The sequence below is a fragment of the Sturnus vulgaris genome, chromosome 3 (assembly GCF_052056855.1).
Source record: "Sturnus vulgaris isolate bStuVul1 chromosome 3, bStuVul1.hap1, whole genome shotgun sequence".
Classification (NCBI taxonomy): domain Eukaryota; kingdom Metazoa; phylum Chordata; class Aves; order Passeriformes; family Sturnidae; genus Sturnus; species Sturnus vulgaris.
This window is the reverse complement of record NC_142245.1, coordinates 22,645,663-22,662,841: the sequence shown is the minus strand read 5'-3', so window position 1 is coordinate 22,662,841 and position 17,179 is coordinate 22,645,663.

Here is a 17,179-nt window from a genome sequence, read left to right as displayed (position 1 = left end):
GTATTTCCAAAAGGCAATTTATGGGGTAGATGTACTCCTCAGAGTGTATTTATCTCACAGGCTTAATGTCCACAACTAGTTTTTGACTGATATATCACATACTTTCCCTCCTTTTCTTTTCTTTTTTTTTTTTTTAAACTGACTGCTGTTTACAACGCACTCTGCAAACAAACTGTGCTGCTCAGCTCTGCATTTTCTAACGGCGGCAGCCTTTCTTCTTTCTCCCTTATAACAAAAATGCTTTGAAGTCCTGTGCTGTTAGTTACAAGTATCCTGATATTTCCCTAGCAAGGATGTAATAGCAGCCAAAACAAGCCTCCAGGTGCCAATATTGCACCTGACAAATTAGGCACACGACTGGAAAAGGATGGGCCCATCCTTCTGCTTAATGTTCATTTCCTCTCATTTCCACGTTAACAGGAAGTAGTTGGAATGGAAAAAAAGACTTTCCTTAAAGACCTGAACTATCAAAAGCCTGGGGCTGTTTCTCCTTGCAAACAAAAACTTGGAAGCCAGCTACGTCCTATGATTTGGAGCTCATTTACAGTGACTTGTTTAACCCCTACTGACGGCACGATGAACAGGATGTTATGATTTATTTAACACTTAAAACGGGTGTGAGAACAAGGTGGATGGTGCCCTTAGATGTAGTCTTTTCATAATTTATTGCTCCAAGTGCTTAATTTTTCCTCAGGGAAGCCTTTGATAGCCGGCTGCTGCAGTGTGGTTAAGTGTGTGCATTAAGCTGTAAAGCAAAAATATTAATAATACTAAAAATAATAACCGTAACCAAAGTTACTATTTTGCATAACAAGAACGTTCACGCATTGCTCAGCTGAAACTCTGAAGTGATATCCCCACACCAACTGGGTTGACTTGAGGATATTTAATGGAGCAGCACAAAGAATGTTGAATTTACCTTTTGAGGACTTGAGCTGCACAAACACAAAGCAAACTCACTCTTGCAAAACGCTGCCCAGCTCCTGGAAGGCCACTGGAGAACCGTAACAAAGTCAGCTAAAAAAAAAAAAAACTACTAACATCTCCTACACTGGTACCACAGGGAGACTCTGACCAAGAACAGAGTCACAAAAAATGTTATGTTTGACTGGCTTTAAAGTTGGAACTGCTGCTTAATAATGTTGTAGCATTCCTCAGAGGGTTTATCTTAAAGCACCTTCTTTTGAATGGTCCACAAGATTTATCTGGGATACAGAACCATCCTTTAGAAACCATTTTCATGTCAAAGTTACTCAGTGAAACGATGTATAGATCTCCTGCTCTCTGGAGGTCAGTGTTCAGCTCTGCTTCATGTCATTACATTGAAGGCCCTTGGTGACTTCAGCAAGCATGAGCCATAGGAAGGCTTGCACCTGTGGATGAAAGACTTCAACTTTGAATGTTAAATACCTATTTGGGGATTTTCTCCCTCTTGAGCATGCATGTGTGTGAGTAAGTTGTATTTTTATATAGACAGGCAGGTAATTCATTTCACTTTTAGGAGATGAAGTAACGATTTTAGCAAATTACATTTGTCTCTTTAATCTTATATTTCCATGCACACTGAGTTAAATGTTGTAAAACTATCAATTCTGTCAAAACCTAACAGAAAGAAAACAAGAAACCCTGCAATCTTAATGTCCAAACTGACTGGTGATTAACAGGAATTAAATGTGCAGGAATTCCAAATCTTTTCTGATCGGAGATGTCTAGATGACTTTTGTTTTTCCATAATTGTATGAGATTCCTACATAGTATTTAAGAATCAATTATATTGCAATTGATGTAATTAACTCTAATAATCCAGTAAAAGTCAGTAGGAGGGCTATTCAAGTCAATAGAAAAGAGAGACTATATTATGAAGGTGTTATTAACCTATACAGATTTTACTAGACATTTCCTTTTCTTACATAATAAATATACAGTGATGAGGAAGGCTGTCATTATAATTTAATGGGAACAATGGTTCATCACTTCTTTTCCTGTACAAGCCTTAACTAATTCTACATACAGTGTATAAGTAAAATGAAGTTAAATGAATCTCATAAATTAGCTATTAATCATCCATCAATCATCTGTTGCTCCATGATTAAAATCTGTGTTGCATTCAGAGCTGGGAAAGGTATTTGGGGAGTGGCAGGAGCTGCATGTACATCTTCCAATTAATTTATTCATGCACTTCCATTTTGCATTGCCAAGGGTACTTACTGAAACCAGTCCTGAAGTCAGAGAAAGTCTCCTGAGGAAAGTTTCATCCCTTCCCAGAATAAAGTAAAACTCTCATTTCCATATTTATAGGCATTGCTCTGGCTTTAAGCATTGTTGCATATGAGAAACTCATTCACGCTTCTCAATTCAGCCAGACAACTCTTTTTGGGGAAAGAAAGCAGCACTACGAAGTCAGGGAAAGTGAGGCAGTGGTCTGCTACATGCCTTGCAAAGTGATGAAGAGAATTCCTCTGCCCAAGATCCTAATCTCCTGTCTTATGCTCTAAGTCTTTTGCACTGCTCAATGAGGCACAAGTGAGTTCTGCCTGAATATGGCTATTAAAATCCAGCTTTTTAGGAATTTCTGTCTTCACCTTCATCAAGCTGAGAATAAGCCTTATTACACATGGAAGACTGCATTGATCTCATTAGCAGAACTGCTTGTCTTGGCAGTAGACAAAGATCAGTTGTCTGTGCTACTGTTATTCAATATATTAGTTGTCTTCTGAGAGACTGGCTACAGGTGATCCCCTTACCTTGGCAGCCTCAGTCTGGGCAGCTCTTCATGGCACCCTGCATCTCTCTCACAAAAACTACTTTGGATCATTGCAGGCAGCTTCAAAGCACACCCAAGTACACAGGGACTTGGTGATGCACAGAGACCACTTTCCTACACAGAGCTGAGCTTATCAAAAGAGGCCCAGGAGAAGGCAAGGACAATGTTTTAGTTATTCTGGAGTAATTTAAAATCAGAATAAATATTGAATTACCTGGATCCTCTGTGCAGTGTCACTGAATGTATGCAAAGAATGAGACCGAGGAGTGGAGTTCTGTTTGTCTGCTGTCAAAATATTTTTTCAAAGATCTTGGGAAGAGGGTAAAATTTTTTGAAAACTCTTCTTATGCAGACCCCCTTCCATCTTTGTTCACATGTTATTGCTGCTTTGGGTAAGACGTAGTACGTGTACTCAACTAAAGAAAGAGGGAGCTGTGATGTTGCAATAAATACAACACAGAGGAGTCCAGTAATGCTTTGTAACTACAGTGCTGATTTTTTTTTAAATCACAGCAGTAGGGCAAGTGCTCTACAGATATCAATAGTTGCACCAGAGCTGACCTATGTTGCACAGAATGAATGAGCTTTGACTATAGGAACACAGATAGGCAACCCTGCTGACTCCTGCTGAATAAACCTATTGTAAAGCTGGCAAACAGCATCCTTCCAGGGCTCTTGGACTTGTGGCTTCATCTAGTCTGGGACTCCTCAGTGTTTTATTCTTTATAACAGCATCACAGTTTCCCATACTGCTAAACACAGAAGACATTTCTGATGTTCACATTGCAAGCTCCACTTGCAGTGTACTTGATTTGGTGATGTTTCACAAAGCCTTTGCTTTAATTCAGGAGCCAGTTCTGTGATAACAAGGACATAGATGGAAAACCAGTGCTCCATGAGGCATTAAACCTCTTTTTTTCTTGTTGTGGGCCAAAGCAAAATGCCAACAGGTGTCATACAGCCCTACACACCAATAATTAGTTCACCACAGCAGGTGTATTTGACCACAAAAGCTATTCTTTGAAAATAAGATCTTTTCTTTGGGGAGAATTGTAATGCCTAACTTCCAGGCATGGGAAGAACGCTTGCAATGAAGTTTAAGCAGAATGACACATGCTCTGCTGCAGACACCACTCAGGGTCTGAGCTGGGCTACCCTACACCTTGCCAGCACTACCTGAGAAACACAGGGCAGCTTTTTGGGTGGCTCTGGAACTGCAGTGCCATGCGAACGAGCTGTGCCAAAAATGATAGACTGAGAACTGTTAAAGTACAGCAATTCAGCAGTCAAAACTTCCTTTATTTAAATCCCCAAACACCACTTAGTCATGTAATAATCTCAGTTCTTTCATGCTCCACAAGCTTGCCTTAAATTGTGTGGAGCAGCTCCTCAGCCACAGATAGTCCCAGCTCACAGAAGGCAGTGGCACTGGGATGGTTCCCACCAGCTGCTGCTCTGCCTTGACTGCAATTGCATTTCACACACAAAAGATGACAATAATCTATCAAAAAAACCCAAAACAAAACAAAAAAACCCCACCCTCCCCCTCAGTTTGAATTGTCATCTGCAAGAAAAGATTCCAGTGTTTCAGCTTCCATGGAAAATCAATACTGTCTTATCTTTATTTTATTACTTAAAAAAAAAAAAATTCTTGCGATGACAGTATTAGGTAGCACTGTGAAAAACAACTAAATATAGCAGTGGATCATAGTGGGTGTGAATGGAAAACAAAGGAGTCAGGAGCCGAGCTCCTGCTGCTGTTACGTCACTATAACACCCATAATTATGTTATTATGTACACTGCCCACTTCAACTATATCTGGACACCACTTATCATGACAAAAATCTCATTACTAACATGACATATAATCTTGGTTTCTTTGATGAGCATTAACTTCTGTCTTCCATATTCTTTTTCAAACAGACAGGATATTTGTTTTACCCCCCTTCTACAGAGAGTTTGGAAGAGTGAACATACAGGAAAACTTTTAAAAAGGTGATTTAAAATCTCATTGCTGGACTCATTTCATCTTGGTGTAAAAACGTATCAAGCCACTTCTAAGGTGCTGCTGTGTATAAATTCTCATAAATTCTCTTCACAAAAACCCAACTTTTATAAATACTCTTAGCTCCGTGCAGAAATTCATCTGGATTTAGGGTATGCCATAGAACTATAGAACTTAGCTATAGAGCTGCTACACCTTTTTATGCTGAGCATCACAGCTTTCAAACTTAAAATGCCCTTGTAAGAGGGGGGGTGGCTCTGTGCCACGTGGATCCCATGGGCTTTGTGCTGGAGGAGGATGTCAGGTGTGTCCACGAGGATGTCCAGTGGGGTGGCCATCGCTGCTCCCCAGCACTGGGCAGGATCCCTCAGGTGTTTCTCACACCCACTTTCATTGCCCGTGTCCCAAAAAGCAAAACTACTGCAAATTCCTACAACAGGACCGATGTTTGGACAAAATGTGCGGTTTTAAAGGTCTTGGGAGCTCTTTCCTTTTTTTTTGGTATCTAGAAAGTGAGAGGGAGAAAAAGCAAAACTGGCAGAAAACCCCTCCCCCCAAAAAACAGCGCCCTTCAAGATGAAAGAATATTTTTTTTTCCTTTAGCTAAATGAATATTAAAAAAACATATCTCTTATTATGTCTTCAGTCCCTGAGGTTATCCTATCTGGTTTGCTTCACAATTCAGCAGGAAAAACCCTCAAGATATTTCTAAGATAACTGTTAAATGTCTGACTTTCATCTACAATAGAGGAAATCTGTACTGCCAACAGCTTGTTCTCAGAATTCCACCTTAAAACAGTTTTAGTACCACCAGACCAGAAGGGTTTGATGCCAAAGAGCTGTTCTGTCCTATTGAAAGCAGAGAATGGCTTCCTCTGCAATATGTACAAAGAGCAAGGAAATTTACTCAATTAATGTGAAACACAAAATGGCATCTGCCATCTGGAGATGCACACAAAAGCCACGGGCAGTCAAACACTTCTTAAGACTTTGGCATGTAAAATTAACATATTTTAAGACTTAAAAGGACATGTGAACTCGGAGCTTGCAAGGATTTCATGTTTCTCACAGCAAAATAAAATACACAATAGAATATTTCCAATGTAGCGTCCCAGAAATATCAGTGCTAACCACGTACAAAATTTGCCTGTGACATCAAGGCTACCATTTCTATACTGTTGAGTGGGAACTGAGTGGTTGTTCATTTAAATATGCATTTTTAAACAATGGACAGAAATATGCTTTCACTAAACTTTAGAATCACAGTAAAGTGTGGTCTTTTACTGAGACCTGTGTAAAAGTCGTGTTTCTTCTTACATGTGACACTGTGCGAACACTGCTTTTATTTTTCATTGCAAAAACAGAGTGATGCTGACTAGTCAAGTTTAGTGCAGATTCAAAGTGTATAAAAAGGGCTCCCTTTTCTCTAAGCCTTTTTAAGTATTCTCTTATTGAATAAAATGAAGAAAGTTCAGCTCCAGTGTCTGCTCCCTTTTGTGTATTAAAAAACCCATACTGCTTAAAAAAAAACATGACATATGGCATCTAAGTGGTCACCACCATAAATTATTCAACTTCTGCTCACTCCACAAACGTAAATCTAACAAAATACAAAACCTGAGGCCTCTCTGGCAAACTCATGGTCGCATGTCCTTGGCGGTGTCTTCAGCACATGTTTGGCCACACAGATCTGGTCACTGCATCCTGAATTTTCACCCAGACTCCCACTGTGAGACACAAATTCACATGCTTTTCACTCCACCTGCATCCTTCATTCTGAGACTCCCCAGGATCACCTGAGTGGAGCCTCCTGACATTTTAGGGTACAGCCCTTTCCCCCTACCTGTTAGGCACACACAGCACTGCCACATGCCCTGTTTTCTTCAGCATTTTGCTGAAGAAGAGACAGTGACAAAAAAGAGGAGAGGGGAGAAATCAAATCTATTCCTGCTTAAGACTGTGTGGTTCAGCAGCAGTTTCCCATGCAGTGCTGCTCAGGATGAGCAGGATGTCTGAATAAGTCTGCCACATGTGTCTTGCAAAATCAACCTGACTTTAGGCACTTCCAACTACACAGTATTTTCCCTTTCTTTCAGTGAATACTTTTTGTTTTAAGGCACTAAAGTGAACATTTCAGAATACACCAGAAAGTTGGTTCACAGTCAAGGACACCAATCCTGCAAGTACTTACTCATGTGAGTTGTGATAACAGAGCCAGTGCAATACAATGGGATGATATGCAGAGCATGTATTCAGATGTTGAGGGAAAGGGTTACAATAAGCTTAGCAAACCTGGAGTATTAATGAAGAAGTGTCAGGTTAAAACAATTCTTAAACAGTGACCTTGTTACTTACCTTCCCAGTTTCCTGGGCTTTTATATTGACAATGATTAGCTGTCTAAGGATTAGTTTTACTGATTAATTTTTTAATCAAAACTCTCTTAGAAGTAACATAGCAAAAAAAAAAAGAAAAAAAAGGTAAAGCATAAGATAAAAAGATCACCATTCCAGTAGCAACATCCACATGGCCCATACATTTTATGCAACATTCTCATAGCAAAAAAATAAAAAAAAAATTTTAAAAAAAGTACTTCTAGCTGATCAAATTGTACACTCAGCCAGAAGAAGAGGGCTGAGAATGCACTAAAGCAACGTTTAAGTTTTATTTACCAGTTTGTTGATGTGTCCTTGCATTTTTGAGTGTGTGTGTGAGAGAGGACAAACAGAGACAGAGAGGGAAGAAAATGACTCATGCCTGACAATGTTACCATGAAAATGGTCATAGCTGTGGGCTTCCCTGGGGGAATTTGTAATACCACAGCAAAAATCCAGCTAGCCTGCAATTACGGTGCCGGCAGCGAGTCCCTCCAGCACGAGCCATAATGTCTGGCTACAGCTGGTGGGAGCACTCTGGCTGTGTTCCCTACTAGGAGATCCTGATCCCTACTAGGGACCAGGTGATCGGTGTGGGGCAAAGTTGCTGGGACAGCCCCACACCTCCAGGCAGGCAGAGATCTCCCAAAAACTCCTTCCCACAGAGGGATGGAAAAAAGAGCGTGCTTTAATGCACAGCTCCCCTCTTAGCACATGCGGGCACATTTGGTGTAGGATCCCCAGCCATTCCCTCCTAGGGCACGAATCCCATCCTGCAAAAGCAAAACCCTCAGTGCCACTGATGTGAAGGACTGTGTGTTAAAAATAAAAACACAGTCCTCAGCAAAAGCGAGCAGAGTTCCCGAGAGAGGAGCGTGAACCCCTGCCAGTGACAGACTGGAAGTGCAACATGACGGAGATGCTGCTGTAACCGGACAGTTGAGGGATGAGCTGCGGTTTCCAGGCATGTCACAGGGATGACATCCCGCAGCTCCGGGGACCGGGGCCGCTGAACCTGCTGCTGGCCAATCCTTGGAGTGTCACTTACATGAGCTCCAAAGTAATCTTCTGGCCCACCCTTCAGGAAAAAGATAAGATGTCATGATCAGCTAATAGGAAGTGACAAGAAGAGATAAAATGGATGGGGAGGGAGGGAAGGTTTCGGATTGAAAAGGCATTATTCTTTCCTCTAATGCCAACCCTGCTAACAATGGGGCTGAGTTAATTAACGGGCTATTTGAGCACTTTCATCCATTTTTGCATATAGCATTAATTTTTCTACAGATACATATAACACAATTAACCTATAGCTCTTCAAACAATCAGACATGGCAATCCTTTCAAACTGGTGGGGAAAACATTGTACTTTTACAGAAAAAAGGGATTTAATTAGGGAAAAAGATTGAGAAGAGTCTTTGTTCCTCTACTCTTCCAGCCATTGCCTTCCATCTGGCATGGGAACTTATTACCAAGACATCTGAGCATCTTCCATGAAAAAAAAAACAAGCAAACACACAAAACCCCCAAGTTTCTGGCTTTCCTCCCTCTTTAGAGTAGAAAATCCTATCTGTCAAGCTTAGTTCACTTGCAATTAAGAAATCTGCTTCGCTCCCTAACGAAATGTTGGTGCGTCTCTTGACAAAGTCCCATTGAGCACAGAGGGAGAGGTTTAGGCTGTAAAGTTTCTGCCCAAGTGCAGCTCCAGCGGCACCTCTAGCTGGGGGGGCTGAGCGCTACCCCCTGCAACCAGCCGGCTGCACACGCACAAAGCCTCCGGGACTCAGTCAACTCGGCAAACTTCAACAAAAACCTAATCAGAAGTGCCAGGCTTTTAAGATCATAGCCCCGCCGTGATGTTAATCAGTTCGGTGGGGGAAGAGGCGTCTCTGGTGGGTACAAAGCCGAGGACGAGGGGCTGCGATCTCTGCTCGGCTGCCGTACGGATGGCAAACAGCAGCAGCGAGCTGCTGCCTTCGCCGAGAGCCGAGCGCGCACCGCGGGCACAGAAAGGCTCCCTTTATGCTGCAAAGAATTCGCAGCTTAACCAAGCCACAATATGTTTTGAGGCTTTTGCCAAAAAAGTGCGAAAACCTGTAGTCAGTGTAGCTAGGCGTTTGATAACAAGCATGGGCTCTTCTGCTCGACATATTTTCCTGATGTATTTGTTTGTAAAGGTAGAGATAAGTATAGTAACACAATCTGTTCCTTAATATCATAGGCAAAGAAAAATCGCTAGTCACTAGCTACAACAGTTTACAATCTCTGTGAGACAGCTGCAAGTTTATCCTTTTATTCTAAATATCTCGAATGGAGCCTGATCCTGAAACCCTTCTTCCTCCCAATGATGCTTGTCTGCAATAATAATACTAATGAAAAGCAACTGCTGATGTAAGGAAAGGAAAGAAGGTGAGGCTCAGATTCCCTACTCAGTGCTCGTAATGGTTATTTTCACTGAAGATAAGAAAGCAGACTTGGATGTGCCATATCACAGAAACAAGCCATTCTGCCTCTATGCACAATTTTGACAGTTATCTATGGAAAATGCAGACTTAAAAAACTCTTAAGAATAATTATTAGAATTCATAGCCAAAATAACATACATCAGCCTTGATTAGTTCCATGAAAAAGCAGCCTTAAATTGGTAGTTTAAAAACAGGAAAATTAGCGGTATGATTAAGAATGAATGGCTAATAAAAAGAATTTTGCTAAAACAGATTAAGGTTCAGATCAAGGTCACAAAAGGAACTGATTGAGGAAAACTGTCATTCTTGCTGGGACTCAGTAGCTGTTTTAGCAACGCTGTTTCCTCTGAATCACAGTCTTGTAATGAGAAATTACACTGTTGGGGTTAATAAAGACTTTGCTTGTCACGTTAGTTTCCCCAAAATTTAATTTAAAACATTGTGGTCAAATAAAAAGAAAAATTCCTTGTGTGCAAGTAGACAGAAAGCAATATAACTAAGCTAAGTAACCTGTAGTAAAATGCAGGGCGAATTTGCGCCATAGTTCCAGTTCTCTGTTTGTTGTAAATTCTCTCCAGTTAAAAAAAAAAAAAAAATCTGAAAGTGGCCGAAAGCCCTGTTTGTCTCTCTGCTTCTTCCAAAATAAAAAAACTTCTGCTCACAGCACCACAGCCCCCATTAGCAGAGTCTGTGCAGGGAAGTGCTCCCTAACAGGGGCTGAGATTTGTCTTTCTGCCAGTTTCCCCACCTCTTGGCTGTGAACAACCTCCAGGAGGGTTTGTCTCTGTCCCCCTTGTGTCCTGAGCTGTGCAAAGGCCTTGGATCCATAGGTATGGTCTGAAATTCGCTTTTCCCAAGGAAAGGATTTACGGGGAGACTTTAGCTGGGCAAAGCCTGTCTTCCTGCATGCAGGCACCAGCGGTCCTGCGCTGCAAACTGGATAGTTTAGAAGATATGGGAACAGCTAACCTCAGGAATTTCAGACCAGGAATAACCTTTTGCATGCAGTTCCCTTTGGAAGATTCCCTTTCTATTCCCTTGTCATCCCACTTGCAAGGAGCTGGGGTGACTGCTGACAGTGCCAAAGAGCTGTTGTGTGAGTGCTACCACTGCCTCATTTTCACATGGTCCTGATGGTGTGTAAGAGACAGAGGGAGACACCACAAGCATTCCAGGGGTTCTCCTCCACCTTGTGCTCCCAGTCCCAGGAGATCTCGGGGCTACAAAGCTGCATGGCAGCAGTGCTGCCCTCCAGGGCAAGTTTCCTTTAAAGTGTGCAATTCCACACACAGTGTGGATCCAGGCTCTGCAGGGAGAACCAGCTGGGCAGCAATGAGAATTTTTAGCATCAGTGTAACTGTTCAGCAACATCCTCTGCTTCATGGAGGCAACACTCCAGTGAAATAAATGCACACGTTGGATTTATTTGGCAAGGAGTTGGCAGTTTCAGGGGGTTGGAATTTTCACTCTCTGGGGCTTTTTTTCCCTCCTGGGCTGGGACTTTGCACAAGAGGAGCTGGCACGCCTGGTCCATGATGGGAGGTGTCACAGCGCTCCTGAGCGTGGGGTTGCTGCTTGGTGGCATAAGCTATTGTTGTCATTGTCACTATCACCAGGCCTGATCGGGGTCAGCAAGCCAACGTGAGAGCTGTTGTATAACCCCGCAATAAAAAGACAGTCCTTGTCCCAGAGCACACTCGGGCTGGTTTTCTGACAAGCTGTAACAGGTTCTGCAGCGGCACCTTTTCTGTTGCTAAATAAAGAACTTCTGTCTTGCAGAGCCTAAACCCATTGCTGAAAGATTGAAAGGAAAATGAACTAATAGGACAAAGGGGCTGTGTACAGGGTTTTTTTAACATTTGTTTGTTTTGATCTTAGTTGTAAGTAATTCACATGGAGCGAAGTGCATGGATACTCAGAAGAAAATCAGTACTCAGTTTTAGAAAGGACAACTGCTCCAGACCAAATTGAATGCAAAAAAATCAGAATCATCCAGATAAGATTACTGTGCCAGAAATCACATTTTTATTAGTACATAAAACACATGTCACTTGACAATGAGTATCTGCAGCATGGAGTGAAATAACCCTCCAGCAGTGAAGTCAATATTTAAATCAATATCTCTGGTAAGGAAAATATCTTACTCATTGATATAGATTGGATTTTTTTTTCCTTATGAACCTCTCAGGAGGTAAACAGCATATTTCTCTTGTAAAAGCAACTAAACAGTATTGCCAAACAGGTCTAATCTTTCCTAGAATTCAATAGCATGGTCCTCTGAAATTATTAATGTTGTTATAAATGCCATTTGACCTTTATGTCAGGGATGTATTTCCTTTTCATAAAAGGCACCTACATTATTTTGGGCCTGCTGTGCTGCATGTAAACACAGTAACTTCAGTGGGAGCTTAGGACACTGTGGGATGATTTTTTACATTATGTAGGTACCTAATGATTCAGCTACTCAAGGCTAAAATCCATAAAAGATGTTAGTGCCTTTACGTTAATTGCTGCAACAACCTCCATCCACTCTGGCAAAGCTGTGCAGCATTTCAGAAAGGCTCACAGATTGCCGGGACCACAAACGGCCTCAGAGCATCATCACCAGGGCAAAGGGACTCCCAGGTCCTCTTCCCCAGGTCTGTGCTGTGCTTTGCATTGCAGAGCCAGTAGAGATGGTAAAATATTCAGTCCTGGAAGCAGTGTGTTGTTCCCTCCTAGTTTCCCGTTTTAATCACCTTTTTCACCAAGTCAGGCTTACTTGTTTCTTCTCCTTTTTACCCTGTGATTCTTTGGTCCCTTTCTGCCACTAGGAAAAAACAACAACAACAAAAACAAACAAACAACAACAAACAAACAAAAAACAGCAAAGCAGGGGTAGGAATGATCCCATCCCACAGCCTGGTGGCAACACACTTTTTTAGAGAGAAGAGAGCCATGACTTTTCACATCTTTGGAACGAGGCAAGTGTTAAGTGCCTCTAGGGGAGACACCCTAACTTGTGGGCTTTCCTATGAAAGATGGGAACTGACACCACCGTGAGGACGCCTTGGAAGGGAAGCTGGGCTGGGCTCGGTTCTGCTGAAGTCCTTAGGTGTGGGGAAAGCCTGTGCTGTCTCCTGAAGGATTCCTGGGTGTCCCAGGGTACCTGCCCACTGCGGGATGGCTCTGGCAGGCACAGAAACAGCAGAGTGGCACCTGGGGATGATCCACAATGACACTTTTGGATATGGACATCTATGCTCTGCTTTAGGCTCCTAAAACCATTGGCTTGTTCAGGACCTTACAAAACCACCCAGGCACCTGGGTTCTATTAAAATTAATAGTCTAGCACTTGCAAATGTTTTGAAAGTCTATTAGATGCCTCTCTGCTCTTGAAAAAGCTGTCCTTCAGTGCCTTGCCAGACTGAGTCCTTAGAGGTGACAGATTGGATGCATTCTTCAGATAATGGGAATAACTGTTGGAAAGGATTCTTTAAAAGGTTCCTAGAAGGTGTTGCTATATAACATAAAAGCCAAATTAATTTAGATCACAAAAAAAAAATTCTTTCCCCTAGGTTGTAATCCCTCTACAGAAATATCTTCCCCTTTCTTAAAAACCTCGACCAATCAATAGAATATAACTCTATAAAACTAAATTACATTTCCAGCTTTGATTATTCAACAGGATAGGGTAGAGTTTTAAACCATCAAATGCGCTTCCTTTTCTCCTGCTTGATGGTTTTAAACTTCTTAAGACTTTTAATGCAAGTACCAGGACAGGGCAACACAAAGTGTGTTTTAAACGTGCTCTTAAATTCTCCACATGGAGGTTGCTGAAAGAATTCAGATCTTTGAACCTCGGTAGGGTGGTGCTGGCTAAGAGCTGTGCCTCTCTGGCAGCTCTTCCGTCCAATATGATTGATAGAAAGAAAGCTGCATTCGTTTTTACGGGATTAGTTTTTGTATGAGACAACAGAGTGCGTCCCCCAAGGTCTTCACTCAAAAAGAACAACCTGGAAGGCTTCCCAAATTTTGTTTTTAAACTTTTGTCCAGCATTGCTTTTGCCCCCACTGCAGGGAAGGCATGCTTTGGTCAAAAGAGAAGGAAAGCTATTCAGTGAGGTAAGGAGCGACTGATTTAACCAAACTCATACTGAGAATAAACCCTATCACAGGAACGAATCAGAGCTGAAGCTAAAACCAGTCTCCACCTCACAGCCTTTCCTGTAATACAGCATGAATCAGAACTTGCATCTGCCAGAGTTTGCACTGGAGCTCTCAGCAGGCTCGGCTATTACACCTCCTGGAGGTGCAACTGCGTGTGACACCAGGAGAATTTGATGCTGACTGAGAGCAAAGGGTTTTCTGACTCAGGAGAGACAGGTTTTGCCTTGACAGGGTTGATGTGACAAATGATCACTGCTCCCAGAGTCTGCTGCTTGCTGTGAATTAAGAACCAAGGGAATTCCCATCCCAGCAGCATCGACCCAGCAGCAGTGCACAAACATGGGGCTGAAGACCAGCTGATGTGAACTGGGATGGCTCTGCTGGCTCTGAAGGACATCTGACATTCACTTTTAACTTCTGATTGGAGAATTAAGAGGAAAAGTGGGATGTTATACCCACGGCACAACTAATTCAGAGATGGGGGAAAGGGAACTAGCAAAACGTGTGGTATCAGAGAAACACCAATAGTACCTCTATTGCCACAGAAGGATTATTCCAGGAACCTGAGAGAGAAGCATATGAATGGAGCTTTGCAATGTTTCTGGAAATGCATGGCATTTGTCATGGCAAGTCTTGCTGGACCCAGGTACCCAGAGCTACATGAGGCTGGAAGCAAAAGAAAGTTACAGCTGAGTGACAGCTGCTTGGATGAGAATTTCCTCATGGGATAAAGCGGTTGGAAGGGTTTTTCCTTTCAACATTCACACCAACCCAGTGGAAAGAGCAGGTGGGGTAAGACCAAGGTCCTGTGAGAGAGAGAAACACATCATAGTGGTTTACACTGGAGGCAGCCTACGTAACTCTGATCCATCCTTTCTAAGGGATCTGCAGTGTATTAGGAGGGCTCCACACCATTTCTGTAAATTCAGACCTACAGCCTCACTTACATCAGGGTGCTCCTTGAGGGCTGACAGCCAGGAAACCCTGATGAATCAGTGATAGCTCTCTGATTTAGCACTGACCTGCAGTGTTGAGCCTGGGAGGGCACAAACAGTTAATCTTAAAAGCAACCTGGCAGGAATGGGGTTTGGGAACCGATTCACCAAATTTACACAGTGGTGTTTAAACTGAGCAGGACATTAGCTGATACTCAGTGGGCAAACTTAATGGCCAACATCACTCCATCAGCCTTTTCCCATGAAAAACCTGCACCCTAGGTGCTACCAAGTGCTAATTTGTTAAGAAAGCCTTAATTGAGTGACAGTTAATTATTGACAGATTTGAACTACTTTATCTCTCAATCAAAACCTGGCTGTGGACCAGGCAGCATGCAATTTACGGCCACAAAGGTAAATCTGGCCACGTGCAAGCTTATGCTGAAGCCCTACGGTTCTCCCTCCCCCCCTCTAAATTTCATCTAAATTTTCTGTCTGAAGGAGCCAATGATCCCCTGGTGATCACCAGCCCACGTCAAGGTGGTTACCCTGCTTAACCCCACTTGGCACAGAGTGGGAATTACCAAAGGGACATCCATCTGGAGCTGCCTGAGATAAGAGGTGTCCAGTGTTAATAAACAGGCTTCCTCTACACCTCAGCAGGGCCTTCCTTTTCTAAACAGCCTTCCTTTAATGTTGTAAAATGTTTTTTTCCATTTACTCAACGATCATGCCTTTGCCGGTGGGGGAGGGCCAAGGGAAAGAGTAAAGGGTGGGAGGAGAGAGGAGAAGAGAAGAGAAGAGAAGAGAAGAGAAGAGAAGAGAAGAGAAGAGAAGAGAAGAGAAGAGAAGAGAAGAGAAGAGAAGAGAAGAGAAGAGAAGAGAAGAGAAGAGAAGAGAAGAGAAGAGAAGAGAAGAGAAGAGAAGAGAAGAGAAGAGAAGAGAAGAGAGAAAACTCAGCATATGTTTCTAAATCATTGAGACACCTACTTTTGAAATCAAATTGCTAATGCTAACATTTCTCCCAGATTAGCTGTTTTTCTTGAAAACCTAACACAGTTTAAATAACAAAAAATAGAGAGAAAAAAGATAAAAAAAAAAGAAAAGAAAAGAAAAGAAAAGAAAAGAAAAGAGGAAGAAATAAAAAAGTATTTTAAAATAATAAAAAAGAGAAGGAGTACAAAAAAAAACCGAAAGAGTGAAAGGAGGGAGATGGAAGGAAAATTAATATATTACAGAAGTAGTAACCACAGCAGTATCACAGTCATTCAGTGCAATATGTCTAAACATTCATAAATGTTTTATGCATCCTAAAATGCCATGTACAAGGGATATGGCATCCCACTGAGGTTAATGAATGAATGAGTTGCCCTTGAAGGTTAATTTGCACAAACAAAAGGTCAAGGGACATCTTCAAAACAAAATATTGATTAAAGCAAGTTAAATGTTTTGACTTGAAGGAGACATGAAGGATTAAAAAGCAAAATAAAGCAGTATGGATAAGAAAGGAACAGGAAAGAAAAAAACATCACCCCCAGACACAAAGGAAATGGTAGAAAACATATCTGAATCAGCTAGTCATCTGCTAACAAGCTGTAAAGATTTCCAATGACAAGTTGTCACATTAGTTTAGTGAAACTGAAGCAGCACTTATCCCTTTTCCTGTGCTTAATCTCTCAGCGAGCTGCACAGAAACATGCTACCATGTTTAATAGGATTAGTTTAGTTCACTTTCTCCTTTCTGGAGGTTGTGACTTTTTTTCCCCTTTTAATTATTTTATTTTTTAACAGTTCTATTTCCTTCAATACCGGGTTCTTGAATTAAATTCAAGACTCTGCTGAATCACCTAGGTTGCATTCATTCTCCAAGTTAAAGGCATTTTCCTCCAAAGGGAAACCCCTTTTGAAATGAGGAGCCAGGCAAAGGAAAGCAAGGAAAGGCTCTAAATTCAGCAATTACACACATCAGGCACATGGTTCTCTTTCTCACAGAGACTGATGATGCTTTGTTGATATCAGTATAGGTTTTTTAAATTTGCACCAGCAGAAGAGCAGAATCAGGCCTCGGTGGTTGTGGGGTGTTCTTTTTCTGCCCAAGAATACTTGGACTTTTCCCACCCCTGAAAAAAAAAAAAAAGAGAAAATAAAAAAGAAAACCTGATATGTATTCGTAGCCCTGTTCCCTCATTTAGTTGGAACAGACACAGCAAGGAAAATGATCAAAGAAAAGGCAGTTTCAACAATATACCCCTGTCACTTCCAATTTTGTTGTCAGACTCCAAAGGGCCAGAGGAATCACCCATGGTCATGGGCACACAGCAGAAGTTTTCCCAAGTTTCTTGCATCTGTTTTTTGTTTGGGTTTTTTTTTTTTTTTTTCCCTTAAAGAAAAAAAAATGGAATGCAAGCACATAAAGCCATCAGCTTGCAGCAAAATATTTCAGAGGCACCAAAATCTGGAGGATTTTTTTCGAACACAGAACTGACAACT